The sequence below is a fragment of the Lepisosteus platostomus genome, unplaced genomic scaffold (assembly GCF_059453375.1).
Source record: "Lepisosteus platostomus isolate fLepPlt1 unplaced genomic scaffold, fLepPlt1.hap1 Scaffold_84_H1, whole genome shotgun sequence".
NCBI lineage: Eukaryota > Metazoa > Chordata > Actinopteri > Semionotiformes > Lepisosteidae > Lepisosteus > Lepisosteus platostomus.
The window spans coordinates 203,540-222,867 of NW_028291696.1; the positions used below are offsets into that span (position 1 = coordinate 203,540).

Sequence of the window (19,328 nt, forward strand, 5' to 3'; positions counted from 1 at the left end):
GCCGCAACACAGGAAGGCTGGAGCAGGTGGCTGTGGGCTCTGTGCACCGCCGAAATAGCTCAGCTGGGAGAGCGTTAGACTGAAGATCTAAAGATCCCGGGTTTCGGTGTTTTGTTTCATCGCGCCCTTTGTTCCTCTCTCCAGCGCCCCCTGCCTAAAGTGACGCGTCCCTTTCTCAGCCCGAAACGCAAGCGAGACACCAGCAGCAGTCCCTGCAGGTTTCCGTGGTGTAGCGGCTATCACGTTCGCCTAACACGCGAAAGGTCCCCGGTTCGAGACCGGGCGGAAACAGCCTCGTTTTGCACGCTCCTGTACTTCACAGAGGTATTGAGCGACCGGTCATTTGTTCCCAATGTATTTCAGGTGCCTTCATGCACTCTTGTACCAAACGCACGTTCCTTCTGTATGCGGAGCCGATCATTTGCAATTGGGCTGTGCCGACAGATCAGGACGAGCTCTGTCGGCTCAAAAGCAGCGCAGGACCTGCAAGAACAACAGAAAGATTAGCATCCAGCGGGGGCTTCTTAGTGAGCCCAAGATCTCATCAAGAATCGGCTCCAGCAACAGGGCTAGGCGCATTGTTCCATTCTCCGACCACTCTCGGTGTAAACAAGTCCCTCCTGGACTCTGCTTGAATTGCACTTTCCTGCGTTTGCTTTGGTGTAACTGGCTTCCCCTGCATGGGCGAATGTGAAGAAGATCCTTAGTAAGTCATTGAAGAAACCCGAGAAGAGGTCGGAGTGGTCTCTGTCGTTCATCAACGATCCAGTCAGGCAGTACTCCTCTGTAAAGCGCCGTTCGTTCACATCAATTGGCTTTTTTTTGCCTTCATTCGTGCAAGTAGTAAAAGCAGACGCCCCTATTCTGCCGTGACCCGGATTCGAACCGGGGTTGTTGCGGCCACAACGCAAAGTACTGACCACTATACGATCACGGCGAGTTACCGATACACACGTGGCAGGGCGGAAAAGGCTGTGCTCTCTTCGTGTGACATAATTCGGGAAAGTCCTGACGTTGCATTTCAACTGAGCCCCAGTATACATCGACCCTTCGACACTCTGAGTGACAACTCTCTTGCGTGTTTTCTCATATTTATGTAGTTTGCTTGCATGATGCCCGGAACAGCAGGGTTGTGCACTCCCATATGGTCTAGCGGTTAGGATTCCTGGTTTTCACCCAGGCGGCCCGGGTTCGACTCCCGGTATGGGAACGTGTCAATTTTGCCTCCTGCTTTCCAAAAGATCAGCACTGTGTACGAAGGAGCCGCATTAAAACTACTCAACGTGCAAAACGTGCGAGAAGAGGGGGCGCTTGTTTCCAGCCGAAACTTCTCGCGTGTGAGACGAGCTGACCATCGCTGCAGGAGGTGGGAGGGTCACTCTGGTAGACAGGGCTGACCTTCGGCAATAGGATTTATACTCTCCAAGATGATATTTGCACTTTCTGGAGAGGCGATTTTCTCCACTTCAGTAGCCCGATTTCGTCGATTGCGTGGAGAGGGCTGTAGAATGTGGCGCCGTCTTTCCTGCTCCGTCCATGACAGGCGTGCTGGTCTCTGGAGAGAGAGCACGGTCCATCAGCGCACCCCAATAAAGGCACTGGAAGCAGCTGAATCGCATTGGCGAAGCTCAGCGCTGGGCCGCTGGGCACATCTGACCACAGTTTCCGTAGTGTAGTGGTTATCACGTTCGCCTCACACGCGAAAGGTCCCCGGATCGAAACCGGGCGGAAACAGACCAGACTTCTTCTGTCGCCACGCACAAAAGGGGATTGGGGATTCGCCTAGCGCTGTGATCGAACAGACCCACTCACCTCTTAGTGTGGCGGGATCTGCACAGTGCATGTCGCAGCGCATCCTGCTTTCACTTCAATGCGCGTCCTGATGTACCCCGGTCTCCCGCGTGACAGGTGGGGACAGGTGACAGGTCCACGTGACAGGTCCTATACTAACGAGGAAGACATCACTCTCTCCGACCCCCGGCATCGTGTCCCGACCCACCGTGCTGGAAGCCGACTCGTGCTGTGATTCCTTTACGGAGCAGAAATGACAACCGAGGAGCCGAGAGATCATTTCAGCATTTCGCGTCTGAACGAAAAACACAAACGACCAACTCGGAATGATTTGCCTTTGACGCTTATCAAAGCGTTCTTTGTGCATCGAACAGACCCACTCACCTCTTAGTGTGGCGGGATCTGCACAGTGCATGTCGCAGCGCTCCCTGCTTTCACTTCAATGTGCTTCCTGATGTCGAGTCTTGTGCCGTGCGGAGGCTCTGAAAGCGAGAGCAATGAAAAGGTGCACGACGCTGTGTTAGAAAACAGAGAAGTGAAAGGCAGTCCTTTCTCTAAGGAGGTAAAAGAAAAGCTACTCCCCGTCGGGGAATCGAACCCCGGTCTCCCGCGTGACAGGCGGGGATACTTGCCACTATACTAACGAGGAAGACATCACACGCTCCGACCCCCGGCATCGTGTCCCGACCCAGCGTGCTGGAAGGCGACGCGTGCTGTGATTCCTTTACGGAGCAGAAATGACAACCGAGGAGCCGAGAGATCATTTCAGCATTTCGCGTCTGAACGGAAAACACAAACGACCAACTCGGAATGACTTGCCTTTGACGCTTATATACCTCTTAGTGTGGCGGGATCTGCACAGTGCATGTTGCAGCGCTCCCTGCTTTCACTTCAATGTGCTTCCTGATGTCGAGTCGTGTGCCGTGCGGAGGCTCTGAAAGCGAGAGCAATGAAAAGGTGCACGACACTGTGAAATAAACATTAATAAACGCATATATAACGTCGAAAACACATCTAACACTAGGAGTATACAGCACTCTGCACAGTGTACGAAGTAAATTATTTTCGCAGTAATTAATTATATTTACTATATTTATTATACACGTGTAAATTAATTACTGCGAAAATAATTTACTTCGTACACTGTGCAGAGTGCCGTATACTCCTAGTGTTAGATGTGTTTTCGACGTTATATATGCGTTTATTAATGTCGTCGATTTTACGGTTGCAATTCGACGTTGATTATACGTCGAGGCGACGTATATATACGTATAGCCGTATTTTCGCCGTGAATATACGTATATTCGACGAATCAATGCCCACAGCTTGGCATACAAGGGTTTTGCGGAGGGGTCTTGCCACCTGCCTGAAAAAAAACAGTAAAATGTTTGAGTGCCTATAGAGTTTCTATTTTTATTTTCTTGAGAAAAGTTGATACCATTTCCTGGAAACCCCGTCCCCCATCAGTGCGCGGTGCCCGGGGAAAAATCTGTAGGGGGGCGTCTGAAATTCTGAGCGGGGGTGATATTTCGGTTGAAACGGAGCTGTACGGTGCAGCTACCCAAATGAAATCTCGCAGCTATGCCATTAATTAGTGCTTTATGATAGAAGATATCGACTAGCAATCTGGTATTTGCGATGAAGTTCAGTTTCACATTTTTCGTCACTCTCACTGGAGAGTATTGCCTGGAGCGAAAAGTACCATAAGCGTTCATTTTTGCAGCTACATGGACGTTCTGAATCGTTAAGAAAAAATGTTGTAAAACCAACAGAAAGCACAGACTGCTATAACTAGTCCTAGTTATATAACGATTTTAAGTATAATGATAAACTACTGCAAGGAATCGGTCCACCTGAGCAAACAGGATCGTAATGTTGACACTCAATAACGACACTGATATGTGCAGTTCCTGGACGGATAGCCCTCCTGCCCATCAAACAGACTGAGTGACTGTTCCTGTCATTTAGTGTTGTCTGACCATTGACAAAGTACAACTATTTTTTTAGGGCGCAAATTAAGTTAGGTAAATCTTTTTGCCCAAAACTGAAGGGGCAACATTCCCCCCTCCCCCCGTGATGCCAGGCCTGTCCCCATCCTATTCCATAATGTCATTATATATAATACCATACAACAGTGACCGATCCTTACTAACTACATGCGTTAAAATTGCACATCAGCTCATAGCAGGGGGCACATAGCCGCGATGTATTATCAATGTTATATTTCAACCATAATATCGACAACATTAATAAACGCATACGTTGAGAAAATATCGAACCCAACATATTTTCCGGTTATATACCACAATGCATTGCTAGTATTCGTTGGTCACAATTTTGGACACGTTTTTCAAACGTAGAAGTATATCCGCAAATATCTCAGCAATCCTCTTTTGACGAGTAAGTATGAACAATAATAATACTATCTGAATACATACAGATCTTTCTTAATATTATTTTGATTAAAATAGTACGTGAATAAGCAAAAAATGGCACATAAAATAATGTGAATGGGGAAGATGACACAAAATCGTTTTGCCGTTTCTCTATTCTTATTCTATGTTGTACTTTCAAACTTTGGGTACTCTTTAATTAGGACAGACTTTATTGCTCAACTGCTATGATGCAAGCCAAATTTTATACATTTATTTCAGTTTTGAGCTTAGTAAACCGTTCACTTTTTAGATTATACTAAAGAAGATATTAATCATCATTTATTTGGGAAGTAATATTATATAATTTTCTCCTAGCTGCGGTGCTGAAGTCCCACCCTACATCAACAGAAAAAGAAATAAAGGAGCATGCAATGTGTTACTTGAAGAATGCATATGAAAGACAGGGGGCCAGGAGATCTGGACACTGAAAATAATAGGTTTTTGGTTCTAACTGTTAGGACAATTAGACAGGGTTTGCAAATAGTGGAAAAAAATCATCTTAACTTCCATTGTAATATTTTTTTTTCTTGGAAATATAGAAGTTGTACATTTTAAAATGTATATTTGAATCAAAATGTGGTTTTGAGTTAGTGTGTTAATGTAATTAGTTTTGTGTTTGTCATTACTATACTGTATATTGCCATGTTACCAGAATTTGTAGCTGAAGTTTAAGACTAGTTGTGTTTTTTTTATGATTATTGCCCATATGTTGATTGTTGATTGATTGTATACAATGTATAATTTGAAATACATATGTTTCAGGTGTGAATGTGTATTTTCAGAATACATTTCTAAATCTAATCATTGGCTTGGTTTACTTGTTTCTACACCTATAAAATCTATCTTTGATGTATAATAGACCTCTACCCATATACGTATAATAGACCTCTAAAGTTATACGTATAATAGACCTCTAACCATATACGTATAATAGACCTCTAAAGTTATACGTATAATAGACCTCTAACCATATACGTATAATAGTCCTCTAAAGTTATCCGTATAATAGACCTCTAAAGTTATCCGGAACTCCAACCATATATGTATAATAGTCCTCTAAATTTATCCGTATAATAGAACTCCAACCATTTATGTATAATGAACGTCTAAACATAGACGTATAATTGACGTATAACTTTAGACGTATATTAGAATTTCATTCTAGACGAATTGTAGACCACATTTAGACGTATAAGGTATGCGTTTAATAGACGTATATTATACGTCTTTTGCCCACTGGGTGGGCTCCAGATGCACATGGAAGCAATCAAGTGTTTCATCCGAGCTGTTTCAAAGACTGCCCAAGAGCTTTCCTTTCACAGAGGCGCAACGATTAATGATGGGGGTGCACCCTTCAATGCGCCTTACGACTCTAGGGAGTGATTGAGACGATTCGTAGCGTGTGCTCATTTCTCTCTATTCCCCGTGTTGCAGTGGTAGGATGACGTAAATTACTGCTTCGACACGTAACGCCATTATAATCACGTGCAGGAGCTGAGGGCTTTAGTTTTGTTTCGTTTTCCATGACGTTCGTAAGCGCGCAAATCAAAGGCAAGTCCTGCGTCTAACACGAACGTAAATGCTTTTGAAAGTGCAGTGTGGTGCAGCTTGTAAAATCCTTGTCCACATTTGTGGTTTGTTGATGTTTGTTCTGTCTGCCAAAGTTGCATTTTGACATCCGGACGGGGGGACTTTATCATTTGAACGTGAAGCCAGCCTTAAACCCTCTGAGGTGTGTCTGTCTGCCGGCACGTATCTTGTGAAAGGTTTTTTTTTTTTAACGGAGAGCAACTTTAAAAAGGTATCCGCAGCCACCTCGCAGTCCGTGTTTGATTATAGGAGGAATGCGGCGGCGGCGAGCTCGCATTTGTCGTGCTCGAGTGTTTAAGGCGATGGGATCGAAATGCGTTGGGGACTCCCCGCGCAGGTTCGAAACCTGCCGACTCCGGCGTCTGCCGCATGTCGCCTTGTGCCTGCGCGGCAGAGGCGAAGTGCCGCTTCTCCTTTCCTGGTACTATAACAACGCGAAATCGCTTGGACCTGCTGCCATGGACATCAATTCTTCAGATAACCACACACTTTGCCTTCGCACCTCTGGTGCTCTGCTTATGCCTTTGAAAACCTAATGAATAAAGCTGAAAGAACCGACACGATATGTAGGTGCTGGTAAAGCACGCAGTAAAGAACTGTTAACAGCAAGGGTTTCAGTGGGTTAACTGAGGAGAAGGCGTGATCGCTAATTGTTGACTTTTTATTTGGTGTTAGAAACACTCTTACTGTGCATGACGTGCAACAAATGTAGCCACAGAAATTGCATCACGCTTTCATGTATGCTATTGCAAACACCAACGTTGCCTAGATAGAAAACCGAAATAGCCGTGGGTTTGCTTGCTGGTCTGAAGGATCTCTCTTCGAATCTCTATCATTTGTCAATGGAAGTAAAAGGCGCTGCAATCTGATACGTTCAGAATCAAACCCGCAGCTGTTGTTCGACTTTATTTCTTGACTAATTACAACTGAGTGTCGCATGAGCAGTTACATAAACTTGTCTGGTATATTTGAACACAAATGCCGTTCTTCAATTAAAACTAACAGTACATTGTCAGGGACATTCAGTTCTATACAAACAAGAGACAGACAAGAGAATATTTCTACCGTTCATGTGGACTACGTGTTGACTTACTGATCGGAATAATTGAAAGGTTCGGGCTCATAGCCGATGCAGTGCGTGCTAATTAGAACAGCAACGCTGAGCTCTCAGCACCGTACTGAGCCCAGGTGTTTTTCTAAAGCTGTCAGGTGCAGTTCATTTACATGAAGGAAATCTCTTACTGGGTACGATTACAATGCAGTAAGTAGCACAGACTACTTAGGGAGCAGCCCGATGTGTTTAAAAATGACCCGAGCCAGGTAAGAGTCGAACCTACAATCTCCTGATTCGTAATCAGACGCCTTATCCATTGCGCCACTGGACCTGGTGTAACACTGCAGGACTGTAACCCAGTGAGCTCAGCCCTGCAACTAGTAAAATATTACCCCCGGTCCATTCTTTTCCAAAAGTGAGAAACACCTGTTTTCTACATGTTGTCTGTTTTAAAACCATATCTCTTTAAACCAAACCAAAGAGTTTGTCTTTTGCACTGCTATTCTGATTCATTTCGATTTCAAAGAAAAAAAAAACATTACCTTCCAAAGCATCATAAAATTGTCCCTTCTTCCAGACTCTACTTCTCTCTTGTAGTAGTACAGCAGACCTTTCCAGGTGAGCAGATCACAGAGTCCGAAATGAGCTTCCTCAATCAAGCAAAGTACCTGAACATGACTCTGTCATCATAAAAGCGCCCCTGTAATAAAGAAATTAAATCCGAAATCAAGAGGGCAGTTGCCTACTGAAATACAAGAAGTCATCAATTTTAACCTAGCAACACATTAAAGGCTGCATCTATACAAGTACGATTCTAGAAATGCTCACCAGATTACGTTTTAAGAAGGAACTGTGCCTCAGGTTCCGCCGAGATCTTAACTCGGATGGCAGGATTCAGAGTCCGGAGTGCGGACTGATGGCGCACGGAGGGTCCATATACTGTGGATCCCTCAGTGATCTTCCGCGTATTCAAACCACCAGCGTGTGACTCCCCTGTCCCCGTGACCTCATTGGTCTGCTCTCTCCTCTGTGCAGCCGAGCCCGACTCACGGTAAAGTGAAAAAAAATATGCCCTCAACGTGAGATTTAGTCTGGAGCGAGGATAGATGTTACCTTTTTATCATTGAACAGGATGTATGTGATGTGGCGACTAGGTTCAATTTTGTATCCTCTTTAAAAGATTAAGGACTGGGGTGAGCGTGATTTACCAGCTAAGAACCCGACGTGCGCACCGTTTAAGCTGCATAGACTCGGTCGTTTAACTCTTCTCCATTAGTAGGGTTAAGGTTAAAGAAAAAAACATTGCTGACTTCTTTTGTTTTTGCCAGCCGCTAGCGCTGATTAGCAAGGTTTGTATTTCATGTTTTGCAAGTTGCATCCATTTTAAGAAAAACAAGTCGCGTTAAAGACAGGAAATGAATACTTGCATTTAATTAAGTCTAGCCGTAGGCGGTTGTCCATAATGACCAGTACTGTTCAAGAAGACAGAACAAAGAAGGCACCGCTGGGATTCGAACCCAGGATCTCCTGTTTACTAGACAGGCGCTTTAACCAACTAAGCCACAGTGCCCCGGGAGTGTTGTCCTTTTGCAGCCACTTGGACACACCTTTAGAAAAACATTTTGTTAGGCATTCTGCCTCAGCCTAAACACCTATAGCTTGCAAAGCGCATGCTATTAGACAGGCACCTCTGCAAGACCTTAAGAGTCTCTTAAACTAGTGATAGTAAGGTGTTCCCAATGGGTGATGTTCGGCTTTCAAATCATCTCATCCGTGGAAGCGCCGAGATGCAGCTGTTTAAGGCTTAGAAGCAGCTGACTGTTTCACTACCTAGCTGATCACTGTCAGTCAGGGAGCTTAGAGGTGAAAAGCCTGTCTGAGAGACAATTCGCCATCGATCAGTTCAATATGTTCCGTACCAGCTCGGCGCACCCGAGATCATCTTGGTAGCCGTGTAGCTCAGATGAGTGAGAGCTTGTGTGTATTTACCACCGTGATTGGATGCCGGCCCTTCTCAGGTCACAGTAAACCTTCTGCTCAAAAAAAGTGAGGTAAAACCTCACTCTGCACAGTAAAACCTAAAAAAGTGAGGTTTTATTTAATCTCTGACCAAGGGAAACGTTTCATTTTTTCAAAGAAATGTTTGTTAAAAAATAAAGTCATAGTTCCATGGGATTCAATCATAGACCGTGTGACATGGAAGTCAGGAACCTAACCCACTAAAGCACTACAGAAACATTATCGACAGACAATGTACAGCGTGTACTATTCTTGTGTTGCGGTACATGAATATAATTATATCGTTATTAATTTCTAATTTATAACTTTATTAACTTTATAAATTAACTTTATAAATTTATTAACGTTATTAATTAATTTCACGACGCACAGACAGAGCGTAGGGAGCCGCCGCCTGCAAACACAGCTCCAGGCAGGACTCCGCTCTGCAGGAGCCGCAGAGCAGAGGAGATGGGGGCAGCTTAGCTCCTGTGCAGAGACCTGAGCTGTTGTTGCTGCGGACGCTGTCTTTTCTGCACTCGGGGTAGGAGTGAATGTTGAGTTGCCCTTAGAAATGAAGCAGAGCACTTCAACGGCACGGGTGTGTGTGTGTGCGCCCTGGTGATTCTGGGAGACAGATCGAACCTGGGCTAAAAGAGAGGAGGCTTAGCCCTCTTCCATTTACTAGTTCAAAGTTGTACAACCCATTTGTATCTGCTAGGCGGCGCAGTCGTCGTGCACAAAGAACGCTTTGAAAAGCGTCAAAGGCAAGTCATTCTGAGTTGGTCGTTTGTGTTTTCTGTTCAGACGCGAAATGCTGAAATGATCTCTCGGCTCCTCGGTTGTCATTTCTGCTCCGTAAAGGAATCACAGCACGCGTCGGCTTCCAGCACGGTGGGTCGGGACACGATGCCGGGGGGTCGGAGAGAGCGATGTCTTCCTCATTAGTATAGGACCTGTCACCTGTCCCCACCTGTCACGCGGGAGACAGGGGTACATCAGGACGCGCATTGAAGTGAAAGCAGGATGCGCTGCGACATGCACTGTGCAGATCCCGCCACACTAAGAGGTGAGTGGGTCTGTTCGATAACAGCGCTAGGCGAATCCCCAATCCCCTTTTGTGCGTGGCGACAAAAGAAGTCTGAAGTCCGTTTCCACCCGGGGACCTTTCGCGTGTGAGGCGAACGTGATAACCACTACACTACGGAAACAGTGGTCAGATGTGCCCAGCGGCCCAGTGCTGAGCTTCGCCAATGCGATTCAGCGGCTTCCAGTGCCTTTATTGGTGTGCGCTGATGGACCGTGTTCTCTCTCCAGAGTCCAGCACGCCTGTCATGGACGGAGCAGGAAAGGCGGCGCCACATTCTACAGCCCTCTCCACGCAATCGACGAAATCGGGCTACTGAAGTGGAGAAAATCGCCTCTCCAGAAAGTGCAAATATCATCTTGGAGAGTATAAATCCTATTGCCAAAGGTCAGCCCTGTCTACCAGAGTAACCCTCCCACCTCCTGCAGCGATGGTCAGCTCTGGCCGCCTGGGTGAAAACCAGGAATCCTAACCGCTAGACCATATAGGAGCGCACAACCCTGCTGTTCCGGGCATCATGCAAGCAAACTACAGAAATATTAGAAAACACGCAAGAGAGTTGTCACTCAGAGTGTCGAAGGGTCGATGTATACTGGGACTCAGTTGAAATGCAACGTCAGGACTTTTCCGAATTATGTCACATGAAGAGAGCACAGCCTTTTCCGCCCTGCCACGTGTGTATCGGTAACTCGCCGTGATCGTATAGTGGTCAGTACTTTGCGTTGTGGCCGCAACAACCCCGGTTCGAATCGGGGTCACGGCAGAATAGGGGCGTCTGCTTTTACTACTTGCACGAATGAAGGCAAAAAAAAGCCAATCGATGTGAACGAACGGCGCTTTACAGAGGAGTACTGCCTGACTGGATCGTTGATGAACGACAGAGGCCACTCCGACCTCTTCTCGGGTTTCTTCAATGACTTACTAAGGATCTTCTTCACATTCGCCCATGCAGGGGAAGCCAGTTACACCAAAGCAAACGCAGGAAAGTGCAATTCAAGCAGAGACCAGGAGGGACTTGTTTACACCGAGAGTGGTCGGAGAATGGAACAATGCGCCCAGCCCTGTTGCTGGAGCCGATTCTTGATGAGATCTTGGGCTCACTAAGAAGCCCCCGCTGGATGCTAATCTTTCTGTTGTTCTTGCAGGTCCTGCGCTGCTTTTGAGCCGACAGAGCTCGTCCTGGTCTGTCGGCACAGCCCAATTGCAAATGATCGGCTCCGCGTAGAGAAGGAACGTGCGTTTGGTACAAGAGTGCATGAAGGCACCGGAAATACATTGGGAACAAATGACCGGTCGCTCAATACCTCTGTGAAGTACAGGAGCGTGCAAATCGAGGCTGTTTCCACCCGGTCTCGAACCGGGGACCTTTCGCGTGTTAGGCGAACGTGATAACCACTACACTACGGAAACCTGTAGTATTTGCTGCTGGTGTATCGCTTGCGTTTCGGGCTGAGAAAGGGACGCGTCATTTTAGGCAGGGGGCGCTGGAGAGAGGAACAAAGGGAGCGATGAAACAAAATGCCGAAACCCGGGATTGAGCCAAGGATCTTTAGAACATACTCTCACGAATCGTTAGAATATGTGCGTTTGATCATCAATTGCGTAACAACCACATTCGTTCGACTTGAGCCATCAAGCTCATAGTTTTCAAATCTTGAAAGCTGTCATTGAGCACATCATAGTCTGCAGTACGCCCCGTAACTTGCGTACTTCAACAGAAAGAAGAGCAGACAGCTCCATAAATATGCGAGGCGCAGAGAGTGCAAGGCGAGCCGCACACGTTTCGGTGGCTGAGAGAGGGCAGTTTTTGCTTCTGCATTTCCCAAGTAAGGACGCATGACAACAAGCGATTGCGGTGCTCATTTACGACATAGTGGTGATGAGTTTTCAGTACGTGTTCTTTTGAACGAGCAATGAGGTTGCTGCCTTGGACAGCTGACTGCACGCTCTCATTGTGCCACGTGATGAGTATTCACCAGGCTCGTTCAGTCATTAGTCACATTCCATCATTTGCCATAAGCAGATGCTGCAAGGTGATGTGGATATCAGTTCCCAGTCACGAGGACAAAAAGAGCACACAAGGGCTCAGCCGGGAGTTGAACCCGGGACCTCCCACACCCTAAGTGAGAATCATACCCCTAAACCAATGAGCCACAGCAGCACTTTCTATTTTATCCTGTCAGCGAGCTTGAGGACGGGGGAGAGGCGTCATTCGCTCGTCCAGTCAGACCTTCATCAATAAGTCAAGAAAGCCGCAATTACACGACTGCCTTGCAGACGAAGGGCAGTGAACTGCACCCGGTAAGAGGGGAACAAGCGGCACTAGGCGACACCGAGGCATGAGCCCCAGCGAGGGGGGTTAGCTTGCATGGTACGGCGCTCGCTTTGCATGCGAGAGGTAGCGGGATCGTTTCCCACGTCCTCCAGGTGTGTGCTTAGAGCTTGATGTGCCGGAAGGTGTCCTTTAGCCTGTGGTCACACCTTGCATGGAGAGCGTCATGCAGCTGTCAATCATTTCACAGCCACGCCCCCTCTTCATCTTCTCTCTGCCTTAAGCGTCTCCGCCACTCTCTCTTGACATTTCATGTCAGCATGTCAGAAGTCCGAGTGACGTTTTTAATGGCTGAGTGAGGGCACGATGCTGAAGCAGAGAGGCCACTTCAGCCAGAGAGACTTGTGCTAGGTGAGATCTGAAAAACAGACTCGCAACAGAAACAGACCAAAAAAGTATCGGTGAGATCAAAAGGCAAATGCAACATCCAGCAGAGGGCGTCTGAAGATTAGGGAACGGGCGACTGAAATCCATATGAGGCAAACTTTCCGGCTGTGCACTGCAGCTGGCCTCGTTGGCGTAGTTGGTAGCGCATCAGTCTCTTTATCTGAAGGTCCTGAGTTTGATCCTCACACGGGGCATGGCTGCTTGCTCTTTTCAAACACTTGCGGCAACTGTTCGCTCATAACCACGTCTGGAATGCGTGACCTTTACACGGGGGAGAAGCAACGCCGCATCCCTTTTCTAAAGAACATTCATATTCAGAAATAAGTCAAGAAATTTGCCATTACTTTTGCTGTCAGCCTGCCCATGTTGCCAAAGAAAGATTCACTCGGCGTCAACATGACAGAACAGCGATCACTTGAAAACACTGTTCCACACTCCGTAAGCAAGAACTTCAGTGTTTGCAGTCACCCGATATGCCGATAGTCAAAGGAGCACAAAACACGAAGCGTCAAAAGACAAGATGAGTTGATGGAAAGAGCGTTGAATTGATGAGCACAAAAGTTCAGCTCGTACAATAGGCAACGAAGGTCCCGGCGTCATCATCGCACTTGAAAGGACTGCCTTGCAGACTAAGGGCAGTGGGAGGTTGCTGTTTTGAGATGGAGGCATTGGGATGGTGGGCCGAGATCTATTCTTCTTAAGGAATTCTTAAGTATTGTTGCCTCCGATCAACAGATCCTCAGTTTTCTCAGAGTTGAGTTACAAAAAGTTTTCACACATCCAAGTCTTTCCTTCATTAATGCATTTAACTAAAGTGATAATAGAAGAGTTGTCATTTGGTGGAAACAAAATGTTTATTTGAGTGTCATCAGCATATGAATGAAAGTTCATATTATTTTTTCTTATTATCCTACCTAGCAGCAGCATGTAGAGAGAGAGAGCAATATTGGTCCCGGCACTGATCCATCTGGTACCCCAAATTGAACTGGTGACGTTGATGAAGCAGTACAATTATTAGATATTTGAACATAATGAAAACGATGAGTAAAATGTGAAGTAAACCACTGAAGGACGGTTCCAGATAAGCCAACCTCAAACTCAAGCCTGTGTAACAAAACAGAGAGGTCAACCGTGTCAAAGGCAGCTCTAAGATCTAGAAGCACAAGCACTGTTGCATTCCCCGCATCAGTAGCTAAGAGAATATCATTTACGACTCTCGTTAATGCAGTTTCAGAAACCAGACTGAAATTTCTCAATTATATTATTTGAATCCAGATACGATTGACGTTGGGCAACAACTATTCTCTCAAGACTTTTAGATTGAAATGGGACCTTTGAGACAGGCCTGTAGTTGTTAAGAACTTGTGGATCCAAATTTGACTTCTTAAGGAGCGGTCTAACAACTGCTACCTTAAATTGATCAGGTACAACACCTGACGCAAGCGATGCATTCATCATACTAATTATAGGTCCTGCCAGTCCTTCGAGGGAATCTTTGACTAGCTGAGTGGGGATGGGATCTAGCGAACAGGTGGTTGACTTTGTCTTACGTCTGTGTTCATGAGTCCACCATAAGAAGAAATCTGAACAGGAGTGGTGATCATCCGAGGTCACCACGGAGGAAACCACTGCTCTCCCCAACAAAAAAACCACCACTGCCCCTCTCAAGTTTGCTAAAGACCACATGGATGTTCCACAGCAACTCCTGGAACAATGTTCTGTGGACAGACGTGACAAAAGTTGAACTTGTTGGTAAATGTGCACAGCGTTATGTTTGGAGATAACAAAACACTGCATACCAACTCCAAAACCTCATCCCACCTGGGAAGCATGGCGGAGGCTGTACGGCTTGCAATCATCGAGGGACCGATGAATTCCAAGATGTATCAGGAAATTCTACAGCAGAATGTCAGGGTGTCTGCCTGTGATCTAAAACTCGAAAGACGCTGGGTCATGCAGCATGACAAAAATAAAGGAGTACATCAACAACAGAGTGGCTGAAACAGAAGAAATTCCGTATTTTGGGATGGCCAAGTAAGAGTCCTGACCCCAATCCCATTGAAGTGCTGTGGCATGATCTGAAGCAGGCCGTTCAGCGCAAGACATCCCAAAAATATACATGAACTGAAACAGTTTTGCATAGAGGAATAGGCCAAAATACCTCCTAACCGCTGCTCAGGTCTGACCAGCCGCTACAGAAAGTGGGGGTTGAGGTTTTTGTCAATAAAGGAGGTTCCACTAGCTCCTTAATATAAGGGTTCACGTACTTTTTCCATCAATGACCTTGATTGTTTAAAACATTTGTTAAAACAGCAATGTCAAATGTTGGGCGTGTGTTGTTTGTTAAATCAGACTCTCTTTATTGATTATTATGACTTAGATAAAGATAAGATCACATGTTAGGAGCCATTCATGCAGAAATCCACATCATTCCGAAGGGCTGTTTACAAAAGTTTTTCTTCCAACTGTATGTGAGAGAAAAGCAGAGCCGCTCACTGAGTAAGGTGGGGTTGTAGCTTCGCAAATTGCAAGGACATTTGTACTCTCAAAAGGGGACAGGAGCACCCCAGATGGGACTCGAACCCACAATCCCTGGCTTAGAGTGCCAGTGCCTTAGCCATTAGGCCACTGCGCCACACTGGGTGAGGTTGATCACGCTGATGAAGAGACAGTTTTTTTTTCCTTTGCTTTTTCAAAGGGATCCCCAAAAATAAGGGAAGTTAGGCAGCAGAAGGTTTACTGTGACCTGAGAAGGACCGGCATCCAATCACGGTGGTACACACACACACGCTCTCAATCATCTGAGCTACACGGCTACCAAGATGATCTCAGGTGCGCCGAGCTGGTACGGAACATATTGAACTGATCGACGGCGAATTGTCTCTCAGACAGGCTTTTCACCTCTGAGCTCCCTGACTGACAGTGATCAGCTAGGTAGTGAAACAGTCAGGTGCTTCTAAGCCTTAAACAGCTGCATCTCGGCGCTTCCAAGGAGAGATGATTTGAAAGCCGAACATCGCCCATTGGGAACACCTTACTATCACTAGTTTAAGAGACTCTTAAGGTCTTGCAGAGGTGCCTGTCTAATAGCATGCGCTTTTCAAGCTATAGGTGTTTAGGCTGAGGCAGAATGCCTGTTAACAAAATGTTTTTCTAAAGGGGCCTCGCACTCTTTTCCAAGCAATGGTCACCATCCCCACCGAGTGTCACAATGTAGTCATGTCCTAGGACGTCACCTGTTAGTCTCCATTTGTCTGCCACCAACACTTTAGGTTACGGGGTCACAACCGCACCCCGGAGCGCAGAGGAGCCGTTGGCGTTCTGGTGGCGCAGATTGGGCTGAAGGTGGGGCGCTTGAATCTCGCTGTTGGAGGCCGTCTGAAACTGACCCAAGCCTTTCCCTTGAATTAAATGTAAATAAGATATGAACCCCAGATGCACATGGAATCAATCACGTGTTTCCTTTGAGCCGTTTCAAAGACTGCTCCAGAGTTTACCTTGCACAGATGCGCAAAGATTAATGATGGGGGTGCATGCTTCCAGGCGCCTTACAACTGTAGGGACTGATTAGAGACAATTCGTAGCGTGTGTTCGTTTCCATATACGCCCCGTGTTGCAATGGTAGGATGAAGTCAAATACGGCTTGGACGTGTAACGGCATTCTATCCAACTGCAGGACTTGAGGGTTTTTTTGTGCTTTGTTCTGTTTTCGTTGACATCGCATTCGTAAGAGCGTCAAAAAAAGGTAATTCCAGCATATAACAGCCAGCCTTAAGTCCTCTGAGGCGCATTTGTCTGCTAGCATGCTATTGTGAAAGTTCAAATTTGGACAAACACAATCTGTGGCGTTTAGCGTGACATAGTCTTGCAGGCATCGTGCTGTCTCACTGCAATACTATACCACTGGAGGAAACAGTCCATCTGGCCATGAAACTCATTTGAACGTCTAGCTACAGCAACTAACAATATCATGATTTATTCAGGATGTGTGGAATCAGAACATCCCGGAGACAGCTTCCGAAATCGTGAGCATTCTCTGGTGGTGTCCTGCTGGGATCCTGTGGGCGTGTGTTGGTGGTATAGTGGTGAGCATGCAAAAGCCACTGCATTGGCCAGGAATCGAACCCGAGCCTCTTACTTGGCAGGCAAGAATTCTTCCACTGAACCACCAATGCTCAATACCTGTACCTTCAAAAAAGACGCTTTTTTGGTGCTCTGTTCAAAAAGCGTCGACATCTGTTTCCAGCTGCAAAATGCCATCCGCAGACACTGAAGAATTTATTTATTTAGACACCGCTCAGAATCCCCTGTAAGATTCTCCCTCAGTTCCTTTGAGCAGTGTTTTACCTCTTTCAAAAGGCTTCACTTTCCTAGTCACATTCCAAGGCTCATCGAACCCGGGCTGTTTCCTCCAGCGGTATAGTATTGCAGTGAGACAGCACGATGCCTGCAAGACTATGTCACGCTAAACGCCACAGATTGTGTTTGTCCGTTCGTGTCAGTCGTCCTGCAGCCACGGGAAGTGGGACACAAACATGCTGCAATGCTTTCAAGACGTTAGGATTTGTTTGTGTAACATCCGAGAAGAGTACTTGTGGCTTGAATGTGAACTGTACGTGCCCGCCCCCTTTCCTCTGTAGTGCATGAGTTCCTCCCGGCACGCCCTTCGTCATTGTTCTGTCATCTTGTATTTAAAGGGTTGTATTTCTGCTGCTGAAAATAAGCAACGGTTTTCTCACAACGCCCTTTGTTCCCAACGGAGCCCTTGTCTGTCATGAAATTCTTCAAAACCTCAAGCTAGAAGAAGAAGAAGACGACAAATATGAAGCGTTACCGCAACGACATGCCATGAGACGATCGATAACGATTTCCATAGGATCCCCGCGGTTGCCTGGCAACCGTCAGCTTTGCGCAGTGGCAGTATCGTAGCCTGTGAGGTTTAGCCGAGGCGCGATTATTGCTAGTTGAAAACTTTTCCCAATACCCCGCTTCCGCCGGTTTGCAATACAATCGGCGAAAGCAATTTTTGATAGTCTCGTCAGAGACTGAGCAAGGTGTTTAAAGACAGATTTGGTCATGGTGACATCATGGTAGAAAGAAACGAGCTTGTTACGTCTCAACAGAAACGCTCTTTAGCTCTTTCAGCGTTATGCAGAGAACAGCGTCTGTCGAGATCACTTTTGAGTTAGCGCGAAACGCCGTGTGCTGTCAGTTTGATTTCATATTGCTCGTAGCGGCGCCCGGCTTTTGTCTGTCAAAAGTTAGGTTGCGCTTCTTCATGCTGCATCGTCGGCATGAGTGGAGCTTTTTAAACGTCTGTACTTACTGCGCCCCATAAGAAATGGTTTGTCCCCGTTCAAAAGAGATTGTGCGATGTCCTGCAGCGTTCGCAAAGCAAACCTTTGACAGTTTGAAAAGAGGAATTTATTCTGCTTCCTGTGCGTGCAGTAGTTACAAAGTTGAACGTCTTTACACGATCTGCTGCAGTTTTCAGTGGGCGGGCTTTGTCAGATGGCTTGGAAAAACGCACTGAGACATCATGAGCAGTGTCCTGCATGTTTTCTGTGTATAGCTGTCTTTTAACGCATACAGAATTCATTCGAAATCATTGATTTCTCCAATTAACAAGGGTCCCTTTTTGAACCTGCCAGAAGCATTCTTTCAATGTAACAGATTTACTCCGGGGAAAGGCAGCATGACATTGAGAGTAGCTCAAGCTTTCAGCACCCGTATCGGACTGCGTGTATGCAGACACCGCTCAGAATCCCCTTTAAGATTCTCCTTCAATTCCGTTTTGCAGTGCTTTGGCTCTTTCAAAAGGCTTCACTTTGCTATTCACAATCCAAGGCTCATGACAGCATTTAAAACCAATCGCCACTGCGTTGGCCGGGAATCGAACCCAGGTCAACTGCTTGGAAGGCAGCTATGCTCACCACTATACCACCAACACACACCCGCAAAAGCCCTGCAGGACACCACCAGAGAATGCTCACGATTTCGGAAGCTGTCTCCGGGACGTGCTGATTCCACAAATCCTGAATAAATCATGATATTGTTAGTTGCTGTAGCTAGACGTTCAAATGAGTTTCATGGCCAGATGGACTGTTTCCTCCAGCGGTATAGTATTGCAGTGAGACAGCACGATGCCTGCAAGACTATGTCACGCTAAACGCTACAGATTGTGTTTGTGTTGGACAGTTGGACCCTACAGCTGGACCCTCATAGACAACCTGAATAGCTTATTCAGAAGCAGTGCTGGACCGGGAACGAACCAGCTTCTTCCCAGGCACAAGAGTGACTTGTGAGGACTCGCGGTCCCACTCTGTGCATAGAGACTTTCTACCAGCCAGCCGGACTGCTGGTAGATCCCCTCGGAGCAACGACTGCCCTGCGTGGATGTCTAGACAAGGACCGGAGGTCTGTAATAGCTTTGAGGAGCTGTGTCAGGCAATGATCGGAGAATTTTCGGCTTTTATCGATCCCATAGCTGCCGTGGCCGCTGTGCACCATATTAAGCACGAAAAAGCTGAAGCCCCTCGCGACTATTATCAGAGGCTTAGGCGCACTTATTTTGCAGGGCGGAATGAAGAGGGTTGCGAAGAGAATGTGAATTTCAAAGGTTTATTCATTGCTAATCTGCATCCCTCAGTCAGG

The 19,328-nt window shown here is 46.5% G+C and overlaps 10 non-coding genes across 10 annotated transcripts; 5 read left to right on the top strand and 5 right to left on the bottom strand.

Annotated features, from left to right (window-relative positions):
- Positions 1-218: 218 nt before the first annotated feature.
- On the top strand, positions 219-291 carry trnav-aac (transfer RNA valine (anticodon AAC)). Its single transcript has one exon. It is a non-coding gene; the product is annotated as a tRNA-Val (tRNA).
- Positions 292-865: 574 nt separating this feature from the next.
- On the bottom strand, positions 866-937 carry trnah-gug (transfer RNA histidin (anticodon GUG)). The gene has a single exon. It is a non-coding gene; the product is annotated as a tRNA-His (tRNA).
- Positions 938-1,138: 201 nt separating this feature from the next.
- On the top strand, positions 1,139-1,210 carry trnae-uuc (transfer RNA glutamic acid (anticodon UUC)). Its single transcript has one exon. It is a non-coding gene; the product is annotated as a tRNA-Glu (tRNA).
- A 451-nt stretch (positions 1,211-1,661) lies between these two features.
- trnav-cac (transfer RNA valine (anticodon CAC)) lies at positions 1,662-1,734 on the top strand. Its single transcript has one exon. It is a non-coding gene; the product is annotated as a tRNA-Val (tRNA).
- A 634-nt stretch (positions 1,735-2,368) lies between these two features.
- Positions 2,369-2,440, bottom strand: trnad-guc (transfer RNA aspartic acid (anticodon GUC)). The gene has a single exon. It is a non-coding gene; the product is annotated as a tRNA-Asp (tRNA).
- Positions 2,441-8,366: 5,926 nt separating this feature from the next.
- Positions 8,367-8,440, bottom strand: trnat-agu (transfer RNA threonine (anticodon AGU)). The gene has a single exon. It is a non-coding gene; the product is annotated as a tRNA-Thr (tRNA).
- A 2,852-nt stretch (positions 8,441-11,292) lies between these two features.
- trnav-aac (transfer RNA valine (anticodon AAC)) lies at positions 11,293-11,365 on the bottom strand. Its single transcript has one exon. It is a non-coding gene; the product is annotated as a tRNA-Val (tRNA).
- Positions 11,366-12,795: 1,430 nt separating this feature from the next.
- Positions 12,796-12,868, top strand: trnak-cuu (transfer RNA lysine (anticodon CUU)). The gene has a single exon. It is a non-coding gene; the product is annotated as a tRNA-Lys (tRNA).
- A 4,709-nt stretch (positions 12,869-17,577) lies between these two features.
- LOC148631061 (U4 spliceosomal RNA) lies at positions 17,578-17,719 on the top strand. The gene has a single exon (XR_015934915.1). It is a non-coding gene; the product is annotated as a U4 spliceosomal RNA (small nuclear RNA).
- An 833-nt stretch (positions 17,720-18,552) lies between these two features.
- On the bottom strand, positions 18,553-18,624 carry trnag-ucc (transfer RNA glycine (anticodon UCC)). Its single transcript has one exon. It is a non-coding gene; the product is annotated as a tRNA-Gly (tRNA).
- Positions 18,625-19,328: the final 704 nt, after the last annotated feature.